Here is a 27,666-nt window from a genome sequence, read left to right as displayed (position 1 = left end):
AGAATAGAGATTTCTGCTTTAACTTTGCACTGTACTTATTGCAAGTGCATACTGCGTGTGTGTATGCAGTGCCCGCTGAAGATCGGATGAGCAGCGCTTCTAAACGCATTTAGTTTTAATTTTAATTTTGCAGCTTTAGTTTGTGTGTTCAACATTTCTTTATGCTAATTAGCAAAGATGAAGTCCCTGGGGCTTGAAGTTGTCTTTTGCATTCGAGTTAGTTTGGGCAGCTAATGAGACCTGAACTGTGTTGTCAAAGAAACTGCATCGATTGCTGGAAAATGTCACGGTTTTACTGGTGTCTCTACCTATTTCTTTCCTAAATGTACTTGTGTTTAGAAACTGATGAAAAGCTCCATTAGCAATTAGGGAACATTCCAATTTGTGCCTTTTCCGGTCACTTAATCTGATTACAATTAAAACAGATGCATAATTAAAATATATTAGGGAGAACAGCACGCCTGGCTAAACTTATTAACCATCCTGGGGTGTTTCATGCTACATTGAAATTGAACCATCCAAAAAGTGAGCATAGATTTACTTTGACAGCTTTTCATCAGCCTCTCTCTGCTTTGGAAAGTGAATTAATCCTCTGGGTTAGGGTGAGTTGGTGATTGGGATTTGGCAGAGTGGCTTTATGTGGAAGCCATGCTGCTTGAATCCTCCTATCTACTAGTAACTGGCCACCACAGTATGTCCTTGTCCTAGACCTAATCAAACTTAAAAAATGAATATATGTGTATATAACTTATAGGTCAGCGATTCGTATTTCATATGCACATTGACTGGCAAAAACATTTCTAGCTAGAGTCTATGGGTATTAACCTTTTGGAGCTTTTATTTAGCTAAAGTGTGTGAGGGGCAAGATTGAGAGTGGGAAATGACTAAGGCAGAGCTATTGCTAGATAACTTGTTCCAAACTTTCAGGGACATTAATGGGAAGGGAAAGGATCAGTTATGGCTTTGATTAGTCCATTGCCTTGGGAAATAGTCTCTGTACTGGAGTCAATTAATTACTGAACTTGGAATGTTCTTCCATTCTCTTACACAGTATAAGAGTGCACCTGCCATAGTTAAGGTCTACCACGCTTTCCAGAATAAACCCCCTTTTTTGAGGGTTCCTACTATTATACTGAAACTGAATGCCAAATTTCAATTGTTATCCAGCATCTTAGCCCTGGAACAGTTTACAGTTTCAGACTGTAACCATTCAAACTTTAATCCTTAAAGTCAATTACATGTATTTGAAGAAGTTCTGTGAGGTAGTTAAAATATTCTAGTTTGTCAGCCCTCCAGTTTTGTATAGTGATTCTTGTTTGTTTTAATATGCCTTTTAAAAACCACGCAGAAGAAAAATCTACTTTTATTCTGAAATGTAAGGTCTGATTTAGCTCAATCGAAAGTGGGGAATTTTTTTCACACACTGACAGTATCTGAACCCATCCTGTTACACTTAAGAACTGTAGGAATTTTGGAATATTTATGTGAACTTTAGTATGTATTGCAAAACTGGGTTGTTTAAGGATGTGGTATAAACTTTTGTTTCCACTGGCCAGTCCAAATTAGCTAAGATTGCAGTGTCATTTGAAATACTACTTAGCATTATTGATGTAGCGGTCAAGGTCTCTCGATCCTACCATAATTGTGCTTTAATACCATTAGAATAGGGGTTCTCAAACTGGGGGTCGGGATCCCTGAGGGGGTTGTGAGGTTATTACATGGGGGGTCATGAGCTGTCAGCCTTCACCCCAAACCCCGCTTTGCTTCCTGCATTTATAATGGTGTTAAAAATATAAAAAAGTATTTTTAATTTAGAAGGGGGGGATTGCATTTAGAGGCTTGCTGTGTGAAAGGGGTAACCAGTACAAAAGTTTGAGAACCACTGCATTAGAAAATATTAGTAATGTTTAATTGCAGGCCATCTCTGAAAGAATGGAAAAGATAATCACATGGTATCCTCTTAACATAAATCTCACACTGTTTAAATTAAATTCTAAAATACGGATTTGTTTATGTCTTTGGCTTTTAAATAAATTAAACACTTCTAGTAGTTGTAACTAAAATATAGCAATTCACTAGGGTTCACTGAACTCCAATTAATGACAGTTCTGTACAGTAGGTCATCTAATTAGCACATTTTCAACTACCTCACTGAAAGGGACAGGAAAAACAAATATTGCAAGATAGTAATAGCTTTTCCTAGCTCACGTGTTTAAAAATGGGATTCTCAGACCTAAAATGTTCTTTTAACTGTAATCGCAGAATGGCACTGCCCTACAGGACCTTTCTTGAAAAGTAACACTAGATAAGGAGGTCAGTGTTGGAACTGCAGGACACAGCACCCCATGTGGGAGATGGATCATGCTTCTAACTTTAAGTGAATCAAGATTGTACATTTAAGCTTGGAAACTGTAATGTTTGTTTCAGGAGGGCATCATGTTACCTTAACTTTTTCTATTTCCTTTTCCACTACTTTGAAATTATATCAGAATCTGTTCTTTATATATATAATGACCAAGCTTACTATATAAAGGGTGTCTGTAATTGCTTTCTGTATTTTTTTTAAGTAGGTTGGCTACGATTAAGTGGCATCGTAAAAACTTCTTATAGCAAAATCAATTTCCCTATGGTAAAACTTAATATTTTAGAGGCTTCATGGCACCATACCGAAAACTGTGCATGATGGGGATATAACAAACTTACCTCGTCTAAGCTTGATTGTTTTATATCAAAGGGCTCAATATTTCTGTTTTTCTCCCCTCTCACCCCATTCATCCAGTTAAATTGAAATGGAATGAATTTAAAGTCTTTGGTTAAGAAATAGAATAAGAAAATGTGTACATCCCTTCCTTGTAATCGTAAATTCATATAATTTACGTGAAGTGTACTTGAAAGCTTGACTTGTCTGTGGAATATTAATAAGGAGAATGAACGCCTGTTGATTTTTTTATGGTTCAGACTGGGTATTGAAAACTTTGACTGAAGTAGTGGCAACTAAACCAAAATGCAGTATAATGGAGGGAGTCCCCCCTGTTTTTCTGTTCCCCTCTAATCCCAGAAAATTCAAATGATGCATGCAGAATTTACAAAAGCATGTTTCTTTTCCTCCCCTCTGCTGTAATTTTCCTAAAGGGTCTTGATGGTTCTAAATTGCATGCTAAGATCATGTGGAAAGACTCCCTCTCTTCATCTAGAAATAAGGTAAATATTTTTCCCAATTGTCTTCCGTTTTGGCCAGTTGATCATTGGGAGATAGGAAGAAAATTATACGAAAGAACAAGTTGAATGGGGAGTACAATACTTAATTTTTTTGTAATACCACATTGAGCTGACATTGCTGGTTAACACAGGGTTTAGCTGAGAAAAATCAGTTGGAACTGATACAGCCGTATTGGGGGAATGTAATTTCCGTGACTGGGCTGTGTTGAAGATTTCCTTGTGGTTTTGTTGCCATGTGTTAAATCCAATTTCTTGCCAGATTAAGGGGGCTAATTTCCAGTCATGTACATTAAATTCTCATTCACGGTAATGAGAATTGCACTTATATGTACCAGTATGACAGGAAAGAGTCTAATCACAGCAGCAGACATAACACAGTTGCTTTTGCTTGCCCACTTGTGCTTGACTTTAAATTGCAGTTTTTGTTTAACTGGCTATTGGGTGCTTTGTTGTGATGGTGTAGTCCTTGGTGTAACTTATGCTAGGTCACTGTAAGTGTACAACTGGGGTGTGCAAGATTTAGTGCTTCTGTTACCTGAGATCGTACATATCTACAGTGACCATCTCAATAACAACTCCTCCATTGAAGGTTTTGCTCTTCTACTAAGTATTTGAAGAAAGGCTCATTTTAAGGATAGTATTAGTATGATCTTTTGACCTTAAGTGATTAGATAATTCTGTAGACCATTCATAAAACTGATGCATTTGAAAATACCTAGTTTTTTTAAAACAGATGTCCTTTGTGTAGATAGATGGAATTCTGTTGTTCACCCTTACTTTCAGTAATTATCGTAGACAAATGTAGACTGCATGCTATCCCCAAGTTTTACAATCTTGATTCGTAAATCAAGAAGTTAAAGTGAATTACATGACAGGAAATTCTTTGTGAGGTAGCCTTTTTATGAACTAATCGCTTGGGGAAAACAGCCATTTATATGAATGATAGAAGGTATGTTTCCTACCTTTATTGCGTAGGAGGTTTATTCAATCAAATAAAATACAATAGACCAACTTTTTAGTTTATGCTCTATTCTGTTTAGTAAGCACAAATTGAACTGCCATGCTGATGGGAAATGATTTCAAACAGCTCTCTTCTATAGTTTTGGCTTAATGCTCCAACCTGTGTCAAGTCTTAGTACACATTTAAGATATTTATTATCCAAAACTATTGCTCAAAGTAAAATTAAGCTGAATCCATACGCTATTGCACTGTATCTCTGTTGGGCCTGCCACATGAGATTTAATCTAGCAAGTGATCCAAATACATGTGCTGGAAGAGCAACTATAAGTACATTGGGGAAAACTGCTTGCCATCTGTCTCTTAGTTGATCTTTATGTATATTTGATTATTAATTTACATTTATGATGTTTAGAGTCCTTTGTCTTGTCATCTACACTTAATTTTTCAGTTCGAATGCACTCTCCTGGAAGCACTGACGTTCCTGCTGTTATAATAGTCAAATGGGTGCAAACTGTCAGATTGCAACAGTGGGATTAAGACGGGGAAGTCCTAACTCTCTCTCTCTCTTTTTTTTTTTTTTTCCTCCCTGCAGCTCGGCATGCTAAATGTGCTTATTCAAAATGGTCATGATGATAGCAGTTATTTGAAGCTGTGGCCTTTAACGCATTGATAGAGGAGAATGTACTCCAGAACAGATGCCTGCATAATCTCAGCTAAGGAGACTAACCATTTTCAAGTGGTATAATTAAAAGCAACCAAGCAAACAAAATACCTGATCATGAAGCCTGATGAATCTATTGCATTGACATTTCTCATATTATTCCGTTTTCCAATGCTAACACACGATGGCGCCCACTGTAATACTTCTTGTTTGTTTGTTTTTCAACCATTACACATTGAATGAGTCAGCTTTTGTTGCTTAATCAATCTAGATATTCTTCATCCAGAAGAATGACATTTGTGACTCTTTAGTAGGGATGCCATGGTACAGACTCAGAAAGTCAATTACTGTTTGGCATTCCTATACATCACAATATAAGATGAGAACCTGAAAGTTTTCCATGAATGTACAGCAGTTGTGTAAAGCATGAATCCTGTCCTCCTCTAATATCTAGTCCATGGTGCTGCTTGTTTCTGGATTTGAGAAGACTCTGTATTGGGGTCATTGGCTAGTTACCTGGATCACTTGATTATTACCTGTTCTGTTCATTCCTTCTGAAGCACCTGGCATTGGTCACTGTTGGAAGGCAGGATTCTGAGCTAGGATGGAGTGATGCAGTATGGCCATTCTTATGTTCGTACTTCATCTTCGGGAAGCTCATCCCGCTCATGATAGAGTTCCAAATTGAAGTGCTTTATGGAATATTAACATCATGTTAGCTTGCCAGAGTGGAAGTCATTCATAAGGCTCAGAAATCTCCTCTATTTCTTGAACATCTGATATATCTGTAAGAAAGGAGTGATAATTTAGAACTACCAGTGCCACTTCCCCTTCCCTACCTTTCTCTTTTATTCCTCTTCTAACTTTGAGGTCTCTGAGATTGCTTGTGGAGCAAGATTTGTTATGGATTCATGGAATCATGCCTCTAGCTTACATGTGCTTGCTGCTGAAGCTCTAGGTTCAGTCCTCTTGGTAATCTGTAGTAGAGATTGTTACAAACATACAATCAAACTTCAGGTAGCAGGCAAAATAATTTTGAACACCGAGGAAGTTCTTTCACTTGTTTAATTCACTTAAAGCATGCTGACACCCATTAAAAGTCAAATCCCTTCTTTGGCAGCATGGTCAATGAGTTTGTTAGCTTTACATTTCCTCCATTATATTGTTTTACAGATTTGTCTGAAATTTTATCCTTTAAAAAATAAAAAAGTACCCATTTATTTATTTACTTTTCATTTTGAGTTTCCCCCAGTATTGTTGACCTAGAATATCTATTTTTATGTGGAGTCTCAAATTTTATATTGGTTGTCCTACATCTTTGGTCATGGATATCCTGGCCTCTAGCATGCTGAAATGGTTTTGGAAGGCGTCTTGATTGTTGATCAATTGCTGGCCTCTATTGCTGGCCTTTGAGGTTTGGCAACCTTTTGAACTGCTTGTGCTCTCTTGACTTGCATCATGAATGGTCACATGTATTCTGCTTATCTGCCTTCAAAGATCTGAGCACGTTCTGCGCACGAGTTGTTTATGCCAACAAGAAACCATGCAGTACTGCAAGGTTTCAGTCTATCTCTAGTAGTTCGGATTCTCAAGTCACATTTGTTTGGACCTTGAGTGGTCCTTTAGGGTTAAAGAAAGGAGTTCATGTTTTCAGTTTTTCATGAATGGATCAGGTGGTATCTATACAGGTTGCAGCATGTTTAACTAAAAATGGTTGAGCTGACAGATGTTATCACTGTGCCTTCTGTTGATGCTTCAGTATGGTTGAGATGCTGTTACACCTATCTGATCTGATGAATGTGTAGCTTGTTAGGAAAAACCAACACTGAGGACTGTAGGGATGGCAAAGAATGGAACAAGCAGACCTAAGTCTCTAAGGATCTCAATATTCTATTACTGCTTTTGGTTTTACAGACTGAGCAAGTCTACACTTAAAATCCAACAAAACTGTTGGGTATTCCTGTTCTTTAATTGTGGCTGCTACTCACTGTATCTGGTACTTACTGCACTCCAGAGTCTCCTGTTACTTTCCAATGAAGAGAGAAGGAAAAGTAGTGAGGAAATTCTGAATTCTAATCCTGGCTCTGACATCTTCCTGTGGCCATGTGCAAATTACTTAGTCTTTTTGTCATAGTTTTTCCATCTGTAACATGGGGCTAATTGGCAGGAGGATAAATCGCCATGCAAATGATGAGTATTTTCTCTTCGTGCTCACTCACCTTCTTTATGGTTATCCCCTTAAATTGTAGTCTCAGTTCTTGCCATTTGTTTGTTGTGTTTTCTGGCATCAAAACTATTTATTTTGACTGAGCTCCATATTTTCAGTTTATTTGCTCTTCAATGGCTTTTCCACAAATGGCGCATATTCTTGCTTTAACACCATTACAAAATCAGTGTAATATCTAAAAACGTGTGTGTATAGTATAATATGAGTACAATAAAATATAGGCGTTTTCCTTGCTGCCCATCTTTAACTTCTTCTCCATAATACCTCAAACATGAGACCTTGTGTTTTGGCGTCTCCCATTTCAGCAGAGAATGAATGAACCTCCCTTTGAAACCAGTCGATGTAGCTCCTTAATTCATCTGTAAGGGTCATTGTTGAGTGACTCAAAGCACTTCCTCCTCCCCAGGAGCTGAGACCATTGCCTCAGGAATGCTTTCAGTCCCAGCTGGTCCAGGAAGCCGAGACTGGCAGGTAATTGAAGCAGGATTTTCCGCATGGCAGTACAAAGCATTGCGACTTCACAACTGATCTGGTCTGTGGGATCCCCTTTTTATTCATAGACCTGTCTAATGGACGAAAGGAAGCTTGAGCTTTTGACCCACAGCCCAAGAGAGAGGAGACAGTTTTGCCTCCAGAACTCAGCGCTACAGGTTTACGAAAGTCCTTTGCTTTCTGAATTTAACAATGTAAATCTTCAGCTAGCTAGTACAGTACTAACTTGGTAAGAGAGCAACAAAAGCACTGAAAACAAGACGGCCATGGTTATAAATTCTGTACTCGTGTCTCTGAGATGTCATCTTCACATAGTGGCTAATTAAGTGCTTACTTCCACGCAGAAGCATTGCTCATTTGTCACTCTCTGAAATAGCACTTAGGCTCTTCCCAATAACTTTCTCAGAATGATACTGATTATTTAGTTTGGCATCAAAAAGTCAGAGTCCATTGTTTGGGATTCTATGTGTGGGCATCGAAAAGCGCTAAGCAATGCTTCTCTTTTTCTGAATATTAAGTGGTATTAAGATGGAGGAATGATTTGATGGGAGAGTGAGGGAGAAAAGACCATTGTAATCAGCAAAATCTTATCTCTTTAAGAGGTAGGGTTTGTTTACACTGCAGATGCTACAGTGGCGCAGACATAGTGTTGTAGTGTAGACACTACAGTGATGGAATGGTTTTTTCCATCCACCCTCTTGAGAAGTGGTAGCTAGGTTGACGGAAGGATTCCATTGACCTAGGGTGTCTATACTGGGGTTTAAGTCACTTTAATTACATCTCTGAGAGATAACAAGTTTGGCATAAGTTTAAGTGTAGACCAAGCCTCAGTATTTGCAACAGGAAAATAAGTAGGGTGACACATGAAAGTAAACAAGGAACTTCGCTTCACATAGGGTTCAACCAAGCCCTGGGAAACCTTGCAGCCTATAGGTATTTGCATAGGTATAAGATAAGCTCATTGTGTGAAGGCTTGTAAGACATATAGGTATTTGCATAGGTATAAGATAGGCCCTAAAAGCGTGAAGGCTTGTAAGACCATAGCTTAGCTAAACTAAACCAGAAACCCAAAAAAGCCTTCTTGTAAGCAGCTAGCCAGGAGGAACCGTAGCTCATAAGATATCATGATATTGAATGTGGTCATAAACAAGTAAGATTAAACTGCTGACAAGTAACCAGAAGATTCCAGTTGCTATCAGCTTTAGATATATTAAGGTAGGAACATCAACAGATGAGTGACCACAAGGATTCCATGGTAACTAATTGACTTATATGCTAATAAACTTGAGGTAAAAGGTCTAGTAACCTATGGGAGACAAGAACCCCAACATTAGTAGGGTGAGGAAATATAGATAAAGAAAAGGAGCAGAAACCCTACTTAATATACATTAGACATAGTGGATGTCAGTGTTTGAAAAGAATTCCACTCTGTCTGCCTCACTCTCAAATAAGCACTCGGCCTGATCCAGTTCTCATTAGTCAATGGAAAGATTCACATTGACTCTTTCTAATGGAGTCCGGATCAGGTCCATAGTTCTTCCTCCAAAATCTGTGAAAAGGGGATAACAAAGTTGAAGTTGTTTACTGGGAGCTAGGTAATACTTCCTCTGTACCTGTCACTGACTAATGTCCTAACCATTTTTAAACTCTGCTCTGATCTCATCTCTTATTTTAGAACCATTAAATTGTGATGGTGCTGGTTTCCTTTTCCTATCACTAACTTCCAGCATAGTGTCGACTTCAGTTATTATAGCCATTTTAGGTGTGATTCTGCCAAAGTGTACTTAGACTGCCCCCGTCCCTAGGGTCTCTGTTCAAATTATTATGCTGCGATTAAACACCTAACTTGTTTTGTAGTCAAGTGCGTCATAATTTTCATGCATGTATGTGTATTTCTGACAAATTAAGTGTCTTATCTGCAGGTATGGATTTGTTATATTGTTATGAGACAAAACACACATGCCCTGGAAGGGGGAGGTAGAGGTTTGGACCTAAAACCTGGACCAATATTTTCAAAACCGACTAGTGATTTTGGATGCCCAACTTGATAACTTAAGGAGGTCTAATTCCACCCCCACCTGGCAACTCTCATCCTCTGAAAGTCAAGCAGATAAAATCACTAGCTACTTCGGAAAATTTTTGCCTTGGTCTTTTGGAATATGCCTATACAGCAAAGAAAAAGCTGCTGCTGGCCCATGCCAGCTGACTCGGGATATAGGCTGTTTCATTGCTGTGTAGATTTCCGAACTGGAGCCTGGGCTCTGGGACCCTCCTACCTCAGAGTTCTAGAGCCTGAGTCTGGAACTCTCTGCTGCAATGAAACAGCTGGCAGCCAGAGCTCCTTGAGTTCAGGGTTTTCCTTGCTGTGTAGACATACCCCACGTCCTCCCATAGGACTCCAGGGGTATTTATTTTTTGTTTTCGTCTTGTGAGTGCTATCACTTAACTGGTGGCAATAGAAGATCCTTTACCCTGCCTATGGGCTGGCCCCTCAAGGGTGATACCACTGACTCATAAACAACAAACTAGCATGCTAAATAGTACACTGCTGCACAAACACTTGAGGAAAACTGCTTCTTAAAATGCACCACACATATGCCTTCAGTCTGGTCTGCACCATATACACTCCCCTTCTGTCCTGTGTGTACTTGAAGCCTTTTGATGGTATCATAAAACCAAATTGGGCACATGGCATTATACAACATAACAACACTCAAGGGCAGCAACAAGTTAAATTTGTGACTAATTGGCCCTTCTGTTGCAATGGATTTGTGAAATGAATATGTACTTTAAAAGTGCGATTCTACTCTGAAATTGTAGTAAAAATGGCTTAGTGAGGTTATAATTGTTTGTTTCTCAATGCATTTGTATTGGGGTTGTCTCATTGACAATTAAAATCGTTTTCCTAACTGCTGTTCATGCAGTGCTGCAGCAGTGCCACTGTAGTGCTTGTAGTGTAGACATACCCTAACAGACAAACCTCCTAACACTGCTGAAGTTTTAGTCTCACAGATGGAGACACTAAGTGAAAACCTGGTGCCAGTTGAAGTCAGTGGGAATTTTGCTATTGACTTTAATAGGGCCAGGATTTCACCAGTAGCTGTGTGGCCTTGGGCGAGTCCCTGAAAGCAGTGACAGAGCCAGGACTAGATTTCTGGTTACTAGTCCTGTGATTGGTTCACCACTCTGTGCTGTCTTTCAAACACCTTCGCTCCCCCCCCTCAAAAAAACGCCCCACCCCACTTGAAAATTTATTTTCACATACATGATCTGACTTCTAAGATTTGGTCTAGTCTGGAAAATCTTCTATTACAATCTAAGATCCTTGTCATAGATAAACTTCATAAACATTTATTTTTATATTAGGCCCTGATCCTGTCATACGGTGAGAGCGATTGGATTCCTGTAGGGTCTGACTGTGGATCTAATTGCAGGATCAGGGCCTAAATAATTACAGGTGAGTCTTGGTAACATCAGTCTTAATTTAAGTCTCAGTATTTATATACTTGTACAAGAGGAAATTTTTAAAGGTTATATTTTTGGGGAAGAAGGTATTTGTTTTGCAAGTTAACTTTAGTTGCAGTAGGAATTGTGGAAAGTTTTTTTTTTTCATTTAAGCAATTAACTGTTCTTTAACTAAACTTGCTGATCTTTTACAGTATTTAAATTAAAAAAACAAAGAAACCCTGCCCCGCAAATAAACATTAATTCAGATCAAAGACAGTTTTTTTCTAGTAGCCAAATAAATAAATAAACAAAAAATAATCTAAACACTGCTTGGATGCATGTAATGAAATTTGCAAAAAGAACGAATGCTAAGCCAATGCTGAAAAAATTTAATCAGGCAAAATGATATTTTTATGTGTAGCAGTTAGTTTTTCATAAAAGTTCCATTTATTTATAGCTTATTTGTAACACTGTTGTACCTGAATGCATTTTGTATGTTTTATATGAAAAGGCATAGCAGTATGGGGTACCTCACATCACTGTAAATTATTCCTCCTGTATATCAAAATCATTCAGAACACTAAAACCCCCCACACTTACCATTTTTTAAATTAAAGTGAAATCTTCACTTTGAGAATATTTTAGCTTTTTAGGAGTAAGGTTAAAATAAGGCAAAAGACCAAAGAGAATAAGCTATGATTTTGTTTCATACTCACCCTTTGCTTTAAAAAAAAAAAATAATAATTCCAGAGAGTCAGGTTGGTTCAGTGGATAGAGCAATGTACGTCGAGCCCCAGCCCTATATCTACTATATCTGGCTCTGCCACTGACTGGCTGGGTGACCTTGGACAAATGACTGCATCTCTTGGCTTCTCTTTCCCCTCTCAGCCTTTGTCTGTCTTGTCTTTTTGGACTGTAAACTTTTTGGGGCAGGGATTATTTTAGGCTATGTCTGCTCTTAAAATGCTAAAGCAGCACAGTTGTGTAGACACTTGCTACAGCAGTGGAAGGTGTCACTCTAGTAAATCCACCGCTCAGGGAGATGGTAGCTATGTTGATTGAAGAATTCTTTAAATCTTTTTTCCGAAGGGGTGAGGGGGAGCAATGAGAGGGAGGAAAGAAACAGGGGTGTGGTGGTGGAGCTCCAGAGAGAAGGGCTACAGCAAGCAGGCCCTCGCACAGTGAAGCAGCAGAGAGAACTGGCCGATCGGGGACATCTCAGGACAGGAACCAGGAGGAGCTCTGTGCCAGTGCATTGGGAATAAGGAGTGAGGCGGTCGCTCTGTGTGGCTTTGCAGAGAACAGTAGAAGAGGGCACTGGAGGGGTTTGTTGGGGAAAGTTTACTGGTGCTGAAGACGACTAGGAGCACCCAGGACTCAACTGCCAGATTGGAACTTTGCTCAGGACTCCTGAACTCTGTGTGCAGACACATTGCTCAGTGTCTGCCCTTTCAGACTGTGCTACCATTGGGCTTGTGGAGCCTTGGTTGGGATGCAACCCTGTTTTACTGCTCTCCCCTACATTTCCCCTTGTTGTTTTTCTCCTCTCATATCTCTGTAAATACATATTTCCCTTTCTTACATCCGCTGTGCTTTTCCGGTGGGTGGGTGTTCACTCTGGAGGGTTTGGAACAGGTGCCCCTCGGATTTTTCCAGCTGCATTCCTGTGTGCATCTTATCTTGGCCAGAGCTGTCTGCAGAGCAGACTCTATCTTGGCCAGGAGGGCGCTAAAGTTGCATCTAGTGTAGACCAGTCCTTAATATGTGTATGTACAGTGGATAGACTGGTGTGGTCAAGAGTCTGTAAATGCTAGTGTAATATAAATAATCTCTTTTTGAGTTTTGAGGAAGGGAGTTTAGTGGCAGTTCCTTTCTATTTTTTCCGTTCCGGTAGTCAATTTACCCAGATTACCATCACCTTTGGTAGTCCAGCTTAGTATCTCTCTTCAATATGCACCTTCTTGTAGATTCCTATATGTGCAAACATATTGCTGTCAGCTGTTATCAACTCTTAATGTCATTATTTTAGCTTGAGTTGAACCAGTAGGTTTACAGACATTCACTATGGAGTCTGGCATTGCATGGTTATCTAAAGATAGGCTCAAATAGCTGGAACTTCATACCCCACAAATAGAGTTAAAGAACAATAAAAAAGGTTTAAATGTATGAAGGCAACAAGCTGCTTTCTGTCTTCTAGAAATTAAAGGGCCAGTGGCAGGGCTCTTGCTAAAATGAAGAAAATAACCTTCAATTTAGACATACTAATAAAAAAGTAGACATCCCTGGCCAAAAACAATCAATTGGCTGAGGTATGATGTATTTGTAAAAGCAACTATGCAGGAAGCCCTTCACCTTTAGGGGACTGGCAGCTCCTTCCTTTATCTTATCTAAATATTTCAGTCACATTCTTCATATAAGATCCTTTCCAAGTATGCTCTTCTGACTGCAGCTGGTCCTTCCAGCATTCCTGGACAGGATCCTGTGTAAAAGGAGAATAGTATCCCAAACAGACAAACATCTCTTGATTGCTTTGTCTATGCCTAATCTACTAGCTTGTGGTGCTGCTCAGGCAAGTTGCTTTATCTTCTTTGCCTCTTTTCCTTATTTTACAAATGCGGAAAACACCAACCCTGTAGTGCTTTTATCTGGTGTAGGCTATTTACTGGCATTATGACTGCTTAACTTGGAAATGGGTTCAGTTTAGTGTGTGGGTGCTGGTGGCCTGTGAGCAGTGCTTAATTTGTGCCAGGCTTGCCAGGGATGAGCCCCGGCATCTGTAGGCTTGGCGATTCATAGCCCCAGCATCTCTGGGCTCCTGGCCAGCAGCTACCACTCTCCAGCTGCCCAGCCGGTGCTTAATTTGTGCCAGGGCTCAGCTCCCGTACCTCTTTCATTATAAAGTAAGCAATGTCTGTGACGTACATGAGGTCAGACTAGATGATCTGCTGGCCCCTTCTGGCCTTAATCTCTGACTCTAAATGTGTAAGAGAGTCAGTTCATCGCTCAAGAAATGTGAATACGTTGAGGGTCTTCACACTGCAGTAGCTCTCTCAGTGTACGCACTGGGTTAGCTTTTAGGGAGAAAACTTGTCTAAGGAGAATCGGTGAGTAGCACTGTGAGCTTGATATAAATGCCTTGACAGATTATGCTGCAATAGCTTCAGTCAGGGTACTGCCCTGCACATGTACAGTTCCCAAAAATTTCACATTACATATATTTAAAACTACTAAATGGACTCTACACTTGTTTTGTACATCTCAGGGAGACTAAACTTTTAGATATTGGTGAGGATTATTGTACTGTAATTTATTATAGATAAAATAGATTAAGAAATTCCAGTTTGTAGTTCTTCATATACTGTATTAACTGGCAAATTTATAATGGCATAAGTGAGCTAGCATATACTACAGCACAAGTGTTAAGGTCAAAGTTTGAAGTCTAAGGGACTGAGGGAGTCCAACACTTCTCAGGATTAGTTTCTACATGAGTAAAATGGTTCAAAAGCATGCAAGTAAAAATGTTATACTTACAGGTAAATATATAGGAACTGAAGGATATAAAACTTCTTGCTTATATTGATGTATTGCCAAACTCATAACATATTGGAATTTTCAGACATAACTGGGATTAAGATCAGCTTGTTGAGTGATTAATTTTCTCTAGCTCTAATGTAATCGGTACAATGCCTCTTATGAGTATAACTTACATTATACCTTCTCAGTGTGGGGAGAAGGCATAAGGACATCTGTTCACTAAGTAGCAGAGTGGGAGTGAAGATTGAGCATTTCTGTTCAAGAAGTGTTCTGAGAGCACTCTTCTAATCCTAAAGATGGTATGCAAAATAAACTAGGGGAAAATGGTAATATGTGGAGTTAGGGACTACTTGGCTTCAGTACAAATGGCAGACTTGGACTTTAAATTGGATCATATTGTATTGTGTGGTCAGGAGAAAGAGGTAGTTGGGCAGCATGGGAGAGACCTCATTCGTCTGTTTTCACTAGGTTTATCGTTGACTTTACCTGCCACCTCCTGACTTCTCATGGACTAAGATCCCACACAGAATGGCTAAGGGTGGCAGAAATGGTCTCAGCAGGCAGAAAATGTTGCCAGACGAGTAACGGAATATCAAATTGTTTATAGCACAAAAAGATACTGAAATTTCACCAGTTATGCAGAGTCTTTTGTCAGGGTAGAACACATGTTTGGAGGGTAAGCTCATCAGGATAGAGACCATGTCAAATACTATGCTTGTACACTGCCTGGCACAAAGGAATCCTGGTCCTGTCTGGGCTGCTTCCAGTGATATAAATCTTTGATTACAGTAATAATAGTGGATGTCTTTTGTCCACTTAACCCTACTTCCAATGTACCAGCTACATCAATCAGTACAGTGATTGGGAGGGAGGGCTAGTGAGAGGGGGTGTATGACAAAGGGGGAAGCTTCCAGAAGAATGATCAAGTTTAATATGAAATTGAACTGACTATATTTGTATGCCCGTAGAAATCTGTAAGCAGTACAGCGTTCTGTTAAACTGAGTTGTTGTTTGTATCCTACTAGCCTTAATTTATTTAGTTATTGCTCCAAAATTCAGGAAATGTGTCAGGATCCAGCTCTTCAGATGAAAAAGCACTTCCAAAGCATTTACATATAGAGTGTTAGGTGATGGCTCTACCTGATAAAAGCAAAGTGGCTGATTGATTGGTCTAATGACATCATTTTGAGGTCTGAAAATAGTTTTGAAACAGTGCAAAAAAACCCAACCTATGAACCTTAGACTCAGCCAACAAAATGAGCTATGTTAGCCTCTGACAGGGAGGGATGCTACAGAAGCTATCATGTAAAGGGTACTGTGGTGTTTGGAAGTTTCTCACTTTTCTCCTCACCCCTTTCCAGAATTCTTGTAGTGTCTGTGCACACCTGATGTTGGACACAGCTCTGTCTTAATCCTATTCCTGAAAACCTGGTCATCTCTGACTTAATTAAAAGTTCAAACTGTCATCGCCATTGATAATGCATCACTGACAATGATAGCTGTTCTACCACAGCTACTTTGTTGTTGATTTTTCTGGCAGAATGGATCTAAATTTCATAACTGCTAAATGTGGGAAATCAAATACTCTCACTTTGTGCTATGCATTCTCTGAAGGACTTTAAGTGAGTCAGCTGGTGCAGAGGCAGCATTTCAACTATTATATCAATAAGTGCCTAACCTGTCTTTTAATTCAGTTTAATTTAGAATTAATTGGACCTTAATACTGTTGTAGTTAAAGAAAAACATACTAGAAATGAACTGTACTATACAGATTAGTAAGTGGCCTAACGTCTAAGCAGAGGCATTGTGTGTTCTCAAATGGGGGATATCTTAACTTTAGGTTACTGAAATGTTGGATTCTAAATCTGTGTTGGGGAGGATGATGGCTCACCTCGTAGCTTCCAAGAAGTGAATTCCAAGGAAGATGTAGTAATTTTCGCTGGTGGCCATCTCATTAGACACTGATGCCATCCAGGTCAAGATTTAAGGAAACTGTTCTGTAGTTGCTGAGTGTGAGTCAGGAAAGAGATAACATGGCAGCCTAGGCCTTGGCACTGTAAGCAGTTGGGCATACGTCCAACTTCTCACATGTTAGTACTCCCACTGGATGAAATTCTGGTCCCTCTGAAGTCAACTATACACGTACTCACTTAAATAAGGGCACAGTTTCACCAACTGCATTAGGTGGGACTGTTTTGGTGCTTAAAGTTAGGCACATTGCTAATTGTTTGCAAGTCTGAGGCCCTGCAAGGAAACAAGAATAAGACTCATTTTGAAGTCTGAGCTGAGTTGCTATTGAATGACTGACAGCCAAGGTGGGGAAACTGATAGACCTTTTGGCCATAAGCAAATATAATACAGTATGTTAAACATAAATAACTACAATTCATAACATGTTCTGCTTGTCCTAAATAATGAAGTAGGGAAAATGTTTGTGGCGTGTGGTTGTTCTTGTAATATTTTTTTAAATTATTTTTGGCATAAAGACACACAAGGAATTAGTATTAATATTGTCATCTTTCCTTATTCAAAAGAAGTCAGTAATGTGATTCTTCTTTAAGTAACCCCCAAAAACCTAATCAGAAGCTGCAGGTTAAAAATAGTGTCTACTTCTGAATCCTTAGAAGTTTTGTAATGTTTGGCTTTTAACATGATGCTTACAGCAGTTGAGGTATAATAAATTAATAGATTTCCTACTGCACTTTAAAGTAAAAAACCCTGGGGCATATCCTCAACTTGTGTAAATTGTCACTGGCACATAAAATTTGGTAAAAATGAATGCAATATACAGAGTTGTTTGTCTTAATAGATCAATCTGTCATATATGTGGCACATGTACAGCTAGCTTTGCAGAGCCTAGTTTCATGTTTCTTGGCTAGAAATATCACTGAACTAATGCCCCCCGTAATCCCAGGAGGTTTAGATAAACACAATTCCCCATGTTTTTAAGGAATCTTATTAAATGTAAATGAATACTGTGACCAAGCAGTTAGCACAGAGTCCTCCTGCAAGCTGACAATCCTTTGTGTGACTATGCAAACTGATACACAATACTGCATGTGCAAACAATGTTATCAATTGACATTTATGACAAACTCGGTAAAAATGGTGGAATGTATAGGAGTTGTAGTCTGCTCTCTTGTAAGATGAACTTTCATAAAGAGGCAAACATTGAGGGCTCTTGGATATGGCTGCTGGAGTTTACTTTCAAACGACTTTACTTTGGGATACATTTTAAGGATCTATCTTGCTCTGTCCTGAGGAAAACCATTTTAAAGGCTGGTACGTCCCCTAGTTTGCCAGATTACATGGATATTCTTTGCTGCATCCTGCCTCTCTCCTTAGAGGCTTCACAGTGACAGTTAAGTTGTGTGAACTTGAAATCCCTGGTTTACGAGACCAGTTACTTCATGAGCTATGGAGCCAGGTCCCAGGTGCCCTCAGCAAGAGGTGGCGGTTGGCTCTGACGAATGAGCAATCGATGAATGCGTGACGAGACTACAGGCCCAACCAGAAACTGCTGTCCAGGCCCTTGCGAGATTTTAAAACTGTCTCCTTCCCAAGGGTGGTGTCGGCCTCCGCCACATTTCTTGCAGGGATGGAGTGGGGAAGACACATGATCTCCTTCAGACTGCATAACCACATTGGTGTGGGCATGGCGAATGGACAGGAATAAGCTAGAGTTACAGAACCTGGGGAATTAATTGACAATATGAGCTCCATATTCCTGCGTAGCTCAGCAAATCTTGTGTGCTCAGGTTTTCCTCCACTGGGATAGCATATCTCTTAACTTCTCATGCAACATTTGCAGCTGCTGCTGCAGTTTGTGTGTGTGGCACTTCATCCCACATAGAATAGTGGGGATAAATCCATCCCTGATAAAGTTCCGTTGACTTCGGTTGATTTGCACCCACTATGCATTGTTACATGACCTCCGAGTCTCCTTTATTGGTGGGTTTGAACAGCCATGCGGAGTCCTTGGAATAATACTGGCATGAGTTCAGTTTGCCAACATAACATCTATTTATTACTGAAAGAGGGTGCAGGAGTAGTTTCTCCTGCTGCTGTTCGTTTAAATAGCTTACATATCCCCAAACTAGGAAGCAAACACTCTTTTTCTTTGTCTCAGAGTTACTTCATGAGACAAGGATCTTTTGGGTTTGTCACACACTCTAGGGCCTGTCTGTGGGTGTCACACTCACAGCCCCAGTCAGCATAGTTACTCAGTTACAATATATGCATGCTTACCTGAAGCTGAAGAAGGAAATAATTTACAAATTCAATGAAACAATAACTGCAGAGGCAGTTACCTCAGGATTTGAACTTTACTGTAGGTTGTTACAATGCAATGTTGCTAAACACAGCTGGAGGTCAAGGTAGCGCTCTGATGGAACAATTCAAGTTATGTTTTATATAACGGTAGAATATCTCAAGGACAATAATAATAAACTATTTTATGAAAGCATGTGCTTTGACCATGTAGAAAAGGCGAATGGCTTTTTTTAGTAGTATCTTTTCATAGCTCACTTCGGTGTCATAGTTGGAATGCTGTTGCCTTACCAGCAAAGGTAGCTATTATCAAGAAGAGTCCAATCCAACTTTTAAGAAATTTGTCCTGGTGCTAGGCCTTGTCTCAAGTCAATAATTTAAAAAATAAGCTATTTTTGCATTGGCATTTTAAGCAAGGACTGTATTCCTTCAAATTTATTACCTTCTGGTATGGTGACAGTCAGAGCCCCATTTAGGAGCCAGGCCCAGGTGTCCTATAGATTATACAAACACTTTATTAGTCCCCACCCAAAATTTCTTGTAAATGCAGAATCATGAACTTCAAATGCTTATGCACATATTTAACTTTACATTTGTAAATAGTTCTGTTGAAGTCAATGAGATTACTCACGTGTAAAGTTGGGCAAGTGTGCATTTGCAGAATCATGGCCTTTTTTGGGGTGGGGAGAAAAAGTATAAAAAGTTAGGGAAAGACTTCACTTGTTTTTCATTTTCAATGGCCTGGTGCTATGGATACTGACAGAGTAATAGAAATCTAGAACTGGGATGTTGGCTTGGGAAAAACATTATTTTGATGGAAAACATCACATGTACTAGAACTACTCATTAGAACTGCATGGTTAGGTGTCTTAACATTGGAAGAAGTTGGAATGTAAACCCTAATTAGGAGAGCAACAACTGAAATGTAATTAAAACATGCAACTCTGCCTAATTCAGAATAGTATCTAATTACAGTAATGTTTAAAAGAGCAGTAAGTAACAAAGTATTTAAAATGTATCTGAATCTCCACCTCTCAATTTCTCTCCATAATTCAGAAAGCCACGGAAAGAATCTATTTTATATCTCATCAAAGCCTTTAGTGACGCTGAGGAGTTGATATTTTCATTCTCAGGGCTGTGCCTTTTACTTTTCTAGGTATAAAGAAGGCCTGAAATGTTCTGGTTAAAATTTCCTATTGGTGGTCTTTACCTTTTGTGACAGGGTCAGGCCAGATGGCTACAGGAGAGTAATTTTTTTTTTAAATATGGAACGCTTCACGAATTTGTGTGTCATCCTTGCGCAGGGGCCATGCTAATCTTCTCTGTATCGTTCCAGTTTTAGTATATGTGCTGCTACAGGAGAGTAATAGAAGGCAGATATATTAGCCCCAGGTTTAGTAGGTCCCTTTTCCCTGGATAAGGTACCAGGGAAGGTTCCAGAACAATCAGGAACCTTCTGGAGACAATTAAGACAGACTGGCTACAGGTGTTCTAATCAGCCTATCAAAGAAGCTGCTAGAATCAATTAAGGCAGGTTAATCAGGGCACCTGGGTTTAAAAAAGGAGCTCAGTTCAGTTTGTGGTGCGTGTGTAAGGAGCTGGGAGCAAGAGGTGCTAGGAGCTGAGAGTGAGAACCCATACTGTTGGAGGACTGAGGAGTAGAAGCATTATCCGACACCGGGAGGAAGGTCCTATGGATAAAGGATAAAGAAGGTGTTGGGAGGAGGCCATGGGGAAGTAGCCCAGGAAGTTGTAGCTGTCGCACAGCTGTTCCAGGAGGCACTCTAGACAGCTGCATTCCACAGAGCCCTGGGCTGGAACCCAGAGTAGAGGGTGGGCCCGGCCTGGGTTCCCCCCAAACCTCCCAACTCCTGATCAGACACAGGAGGAGTTGACCTGGACTGTGGGTTCACGAAAACGGCCAAACTGAGGGCTACTGTGAAGCTCCAAGATGAGCAAATCTGCCAATGAGCGCAAGCCCCACCAAGGTAGAGGAGGAACTTTGTCACACTTTATAATGATCAGGAATGTCAAACTTTGGACTTTACACCCTCACATTTACTTCAGTATAACTTCAGGGGTGTGAAAAAGCAACCCCCCTGGGCAAAGTAAGTTACAGCGACCTAAGTCCCGGTGTGGATAGCTCTGTGTCGGCAGGGGAAGCTCTCCCGCTGACATAACTACTGCCACTTAGGGAGGTGGAGTATTTATGCCAACAGGAGAGCTCTCTCCCGTCGGCATAGGGCATCTGCGCTAGCAGCGCTGCAGCGATTCTAGTGTAAACTAAATTCCCTGGAATTGCTCGAGGAGTCTTTCAAAGTCTGAAGGGTGTATACTGTGAGTTCTGGCACCATAACAGAAGGGATGTGTTTGTACCTTTTATTAAAGACCTCACTTATCCATAGAAGGTAAGTAGGCTTCTCTTCTTTTAAAAGAGTTCTAAACAGTTTGACTAACAATTGCTTCCCCTTAGTCACTCAGCTTTGCCTGTTGACTCTTCGCTGTAGTCATTTCACTATTTCTTTAGTCTGAATCTTCTAGTGCCAGCAATGCTGAATTTTTAATGTAAAAAAGGCAGAAAAGAACCCTAAAGCAGACAAAAACAAAAATTCATGTCATCGCTATGAATCCTAAAGAAGCACAAAAAAGGCACAAGCCTAACTTATTTTTTTGCTTTGTACGTCATCATTAAACTTTATTTCCATCTTATTTATTTATTTTTTAAAGTCCTCTTTTGAATCTGATCTTTTTTCCTGTAACAGCCTTTCCTGCTTTATGCCTGTAGTAGCAGGGTGATAACAAAGCTAATAAGCTGCTTTGGTGAATACAAGGGCCAACAATTTCTGTTTCACATTACACAGACATTCTTACACACCCAAAATTAAAAAATGGGACAACCCATGGAAAGCAACAACCTTGTATAAAATGCATGTTATTAGTGGACTCAACAGATATACTATAATCCCCATAGTAAGCTGGAGGTGCAGAGGTAATATAACCTTACCCTGTCAGTAATAAGGTAAGGGCTATCTCTAGATTCCATGGCTGGGTATTTCCACAGAGACTGTTAGCTTTACCAAGAGCAGTTCCATGCTGAAGGGGTGAGGGTTCATGCCCCAACATGACCAATTAAATGTAAGGGCTGTAGCCTTGTTTCAAATAACTGCAGAGTATTGGCATTTGTGACTAAGGGATAAAGTGGCATTCACCCATTGGCCCACTGGGAATGTGATATCATCAGTACCAACCCTGTATTTGGGGCTCCAGAAAGTATAGTATGGCTTAATGATACTGAATTGCATTTTACAGTTACATTTCATTCCCAGGCATGAGTGCTAGAAGGAGGAAAAAGTGCTTGTTTGTAGAGGGGCTTAGGCTTGGATTTGATTGTGACTCTAACTGTGCTTAGTGGTGAACTACAATGAGTATCTTCAGTGGGTGCCTCGGGGAGAATCAGACTATTTAACAGCAGAACTAATAATGTAGAACTGGCAGGCTGATCTTTCTGCATTGCAGGAATGGTGGGCAGGGTTTTATGGAACATTTTGTATTTTAAATGGTGCCTTGCTGTCCAGGAAACAAACATTTTGTTTAAAGGTTCTTATGATTTTTGGCTCTCTGTTGGATTTTTGAACCATCCTTTTTCTATAAATAAAAAGTTTCTTTTATGTAGTTCAGTATCTTCAGACAAACCAGTACTTACATTTATAAAATGCATTTTCCACTTCAGCTGTGAATATTGATGACCTTAATTATGGATTTTAGACTGGACATGTGACTATGAACTGATCCAGAATCAATTTATTACACAAAGTGCATTGTTGGAAGGGTGAAGAAGGCTGTATTTCTGATAATTAAAACAGCTGTCCTGCAGTATTTTCTAGATATTGATAGTCAACTTATTACCTACCTTTCAAAAATTCCTCCCCTGGATTCATTACTTTCCAGATGCAGGTCCAGCTGAATATATGATGTAACTGTTTTACTTTAAAGATGTTCTCTGCCTCCACCTCTCTAAAATAAAACCTAAAATTGAAAATTCAAATGCTTGCTTGTAAATTCCTCTTAATATTTTTTACAAGTGTGTTGTTCCACCCTTCTTCATTTTGGTATAAGCAGCGTGGAGACTGTGCAGGTTTCCACCAGAGTGAATAAAACCTGGAGATTTACCAGCCTGGTCTACAATGTGCGGTTATTTCAGAAAAAGAAAAGGAGTACTTGTGGGACCTTAGCGACTAACCAATTTATTTGAGCATAAGCTTTCGTGAGCTACAGCTCACTTCATCAGATGCATACTGTGGAAAGTGAAGAAGATCTTATTATATACACACAAAGCATGAAAAAATACCTCCTCCCACCCCACTCTCCTGCTGGTAATAGCTTATCTAAAGTGATCACTCTCCTTACATTGTGTATGATAATCAAGGTGGGCCATTTCCAGCGCAAATCCAGGGTTTAACAAGAACGTCTCTGATCCCACTGAGAGTTACCAAAAGCAACTACAGCATTTGCTCAAGAAACTCCCTGAAAAAGCACAAGATCAAATCCGCACAGACACACCCCTGGAACCCCGACCTGGGATATTCTGTCTACTACCCAAGATCCATAAACCTGGAAATCCTGGGCGCCCCATCATCTCAGGCATTGGCACCCTAACAGCAGGATTGTCTGGCTATGTAGACTCCCTCCTCAGGCCCTACACTACCAGCACTCCCAGCTACCTTCGAGACACCACTGACTTCCTGAGGAAACTACAGTCCATCGGTGATCTTCCTGATAACACCATCCTGGCCACTATGGCTGTAGAAGCCCTCTACACCAACATTCCACACAAAGATGGACTACAAGCCGTCAGGAACACTATCCCCGGTAATGTCACGGCTAACCTGGTGGCTGAACTTTGTGACTTTGTCCTTACCCATAACTACTTCACATTTGGGGACAATGTATACCTTCAGATCAGCGGCACTGCTATGGGTACCCGCATGGCCCCACAGTATGCCAACATTTTTATGGCTGATTTAGAACAACGCTTCCTCAGCTCTCGTCCCCTAACACCCCTATTCTACTTGCGCTATATTGATGACATCTTCATCATCTGGACCCATGGAAAAGAAGCCCTTGAGGAATTCCACCATGATTTCAACAATTTCCATCCCACCATCAACCTCAGCCTGGTCCAGTCCATACAAGAGATCCACTTCCTGGACACTACAGTGCTAATAAACAATGGTCACATAAACACCACCATATACCGGAAACCTACTGACCGCTATTCCTACCTACATGCCTCCAGCTTTCACCCTGACCACACCACATGATCCATTGTCTCTGTCTGAGGGGTTGGAGCAAATGCAGTTGTATCGCAGAGGTTGGCTGTAGACAGACACCTACAAGATCTCTATCAAGCATTCTTACGACTACAATACCCACCTGCGGAAGTGAAGAAACAGATTGATAGAGCCAGAAGAGTTCCCAGAAGTCACCTACTACAGGACAGGCCTAACAAAGAAAATAACAGAACGCCACTAGCCGTCACCTTCAGCCCCCAACTAAAACCCCTTCAACGCATTATTAAGGATCTACAACCTATCCTGAAGGATGACCCAACACTCTCACAAATCTTGGGAGACAGGCCAGTCCTTGCCTACAGACAGCACCCCAACCTGAAGCAAATACTCACCAGCAACCACACAACAAAACCACTAACCCAGGAACCTATCCTTGCAACAAAGCCCGTTGCCAACTGTGCCCACATATCTATTCGGGGACACCATCACAGGGCCTAATAACATCAGCCACACTATCAGAGGCTCATTCACCTGCACATCCACCAATGTGATATATGCCATCATGTGCCAGCAATGCCCCTCTGCCGTGTATATTGGTCAAACTGGACAGTCTCTACGTAAAAGAGTAAATGGACACAAATCAGATGTCAAGAATTATAACATTCATAAACCAGTCGGAGAACACTTCAATCTCTCTGGTCACGCGATTACAGACATGAAAGTCGCTATTTTACAACAAAAAAACTTCAAATCCAGACTCCAGCGAGAAACTGTTGAATTGGAATTCATTTGCAAATTGGATACAATTAACTTGGGCTTGAATAGAGACTGGGAGTGGCTTAGTCATTATGCAAGGTAGCCTATTTCCCCTTGTTATTTGCTACCCCCCCACCCCGCAGACGTTCTTGTTAAACCCTGGATTTGTGCTGGAAATGGCCCACCTTGATTATCATACACATTGTAAGGAGAGTGGTTACTTTAGATAAGCTATTACCAGCAGGAGAGTAGGGTGGGAGGAGGTATTTTTTCATGCTTTGTGTGTATATAATATCTTCTAAACTTTCCACAGTGTGCATCTGATGAAGTGAGCAGTAGCTCATGAAAGCTTATGCTCAAATAAATTGGTTAGTCTCTAAGGTGCCACAAGTACTCCTTTTTGCGAATACAGACTAACACGGCTGTTACTCTGAAACCGGTTATTTGAGAATTAGCCGAGTTACCTCGAAATAAAACTGGTTCCGTCCACACAACCAAACCAGTTTTTTTGATTTAAAGGGCTCTTTACTCCAATTTCTGTACTCCACCTCGGCAAGTGAAGTAGCACTAAAATCGAGATCGCAGTTCTGAGTTACAGGTACTGTGGATGCAATTCGACATTATTGACCTCCGCGAGTTATCCCAGAATGCTCCCTTGTGACCGCTCTGGACAATACTCTCAACTCCGATGCACTAGCCAGGTAGGCAGTAAAAGCCCTGTGAGCTTTTGAATTTCCTGTTTGGTCACCATCAGCACAGGCGACCAGCAGCACAGTCCACCATCACAGGCAACTATGCAGAGTCCACCATCTCAAGAGACCATGTAGTCCCGGATTTGCAGACGAACTACAGCATGGTCCGAACGGAGGTGCTGGATTTCATTGCATATTGGGGAGACGAATCTGTTATGGCAGAACTACGTTCCAAAAAAAGAAACGCAAATGCGTACGTTAAAGTCTCCAGGGCCATGACGGAAAGAGGCTAGTCTAGGGACACAGAGCAGTGTCGTACAAAAATGAAGGCGCTCAGGCAAGGGTACCAAAAAGCCAGGTAGGCAAACGAGTGCTCTGGGTCCCAGCCCCATACATGCCGCTTCTACCGTGAGCTGCGTGCAATTATGGGGGGTGACGACACCACTACCCCACCACTGTCTGTGGACACCTGCAAGGGGGGAGTAGCATGGAGCAAGGAGGATGAGTTTTTGGAGGACGAAGAGGAGGAGGAGGACAGTGCACATGTGGCAAGTGTGGAATCTGTTTCCCCCACCAGGCCAGGAACTGTTCTTAACGCTGGAGCCAATAGCCTCCCCCAACTCCCGAGGCATGCTCCCGGACCATGACCCTAAAGAAGGCACTTCTGGTGACGTGAGAGCTTGATCGGAGCCATGCAGTGGGGGTGGGGGGAACCCAGCTATGCTGGGCTGTTCGCGTTTAGTTTAAAGGGTTCATCCCTGCTCAGAGCCTCATTGGAGCCCTGCAGGGTGTGTGGGTGTGGGGGAGGGTGTTGTGTGAAGCTATCATCCCAGAGAGCCCGCAGGCTGCCTGCAAGCTGAATTCTGTTGCCTGGCCGCATGTGATGGCTTACTCACACCAAAGTGGCAGGCACTTCAGTATAAGAGGCAAAAATAGACCTTGTACAGAAAGAACATGTGCTGTGTACTATGAATTGCCTGTTTCACTGAGAGGGAGTGTCCCCTTTGTTCTCTAAAATGTATCTTTTAAAATACTACCCTCCCTTTTTGTCCTCCTGCAGCAGGTGCAAATGTTTCAACGCGGCCCCTATCTACTCTGTCCCAGAGGCTGGTCCAGATTAGAAGGCAGAAAAAACGAACTCGGGACGACATGTTCGAGCGCATGCAGTCCTCCCGCACTGATAGGGCCCAGCTGAATGCGTGGAGGCAAACAATTGCAGAGTCGTGTAAAGCATTACATGAATACGAAGAGAGGAAGGATGCGCGTGATGAGAGCAGGCAGGATGCTATGGTCAAGCTCATGGGGGAGCAAACTGACATGCTCCCCTGTATGGTGGATCAAATGTAGGAAAGGCAGCAAGACCACAGACTGCTGCTGCAGCCCCTGAAGAACCACCCTCCCTCTTCCCCAATTCTGTAGCCTCCTCACCCAGATGCCCAAGAACATGACAGGGGCAGGGGGGAGGTGAGGAGGCTACGGGGACCCACACAGTCAACCCCAGAGGATTGCACAAGCAGCAGAAAGCTGGCATATCCTAAATTTTGACTTGTTTTCTGGACTTGTCCTTCTCTCCTCCTCCACCCCCCCCAACCCAATACCCCCCCCCCCCCCGGTCTAGTTTCTGATTTCTCTCAATGTTTTGTGCAACAAATAATAAAGAACAGTTTTTAAACAATTGTGACTCTTTCACACAGCCAGACAACAGGGTGATTAGAACTGGCCACCAGGCGAGTTGCCTCAACCTCCCACCCCGCCATAAATGTCTCCCCCTTACTCTCACAGATATTGTGGAGCACACAACAAGCAGCAGTTACAATTGGAGTATTGGTTGTGCTGAGATCTAACGGAGTCAGTAAACTGCGCCAGCGCGCTTCCAAACACACATTCTACCACCATTCTGCACTTGCTCAGCCTATAGTTGAACTGCTTCTTACTACTGTCCAGGGTGCCTGTGTACGGCTTCATGAGCCATGGCATTTAGGGGGTAGGCTGGGTCCCCGAGGATAGCTATAGGCATTATCCCAACAGTTATTTTCTGGTCTGGGAAGTAAGTTTCTTCCTGCAGCTGTTCAAGCAGGCCAGAATTCCTGAAGATGTGAGCGTCATGCACCTTTCCT

At 41.2% G+C, this 27,666-nt stretch overlaps 1 protein-coding gene across 2 annotated transcripts in view; it reads left to right on the top strand.

The window, feature by feature from the left end:
- The window catches only part of TMTC2 (transmembrane O-mannosyltransferase targeting cadherins 2), a 378,380-nt gene that overhangs the window by 1,364 nt on the left and 349,350 nt on the right, over nucleotides 1-27,666 (top strand). The gene's annotated exons all lie outside the window — the stretch shown is intronic.

The sequence above is a fragment of the Lepidochelys olivacea genome, assembly GCF_965140295.1.
Source record: "Lepidochelys olivacea isolate rLepOli2 genome assembly, chromosome: 1".
Lineage (NCBI taxonomy): Eukaryota > Metazoa > Chordata > Testudines > Cheloniidae > Lepidochelys > Lepidochelys olivacea.
The sequence above is the reverse complement of the archived record's forward strand: the minus strand, read 5'-3'. Positions and strand labels throughout refer to the sequence as shown.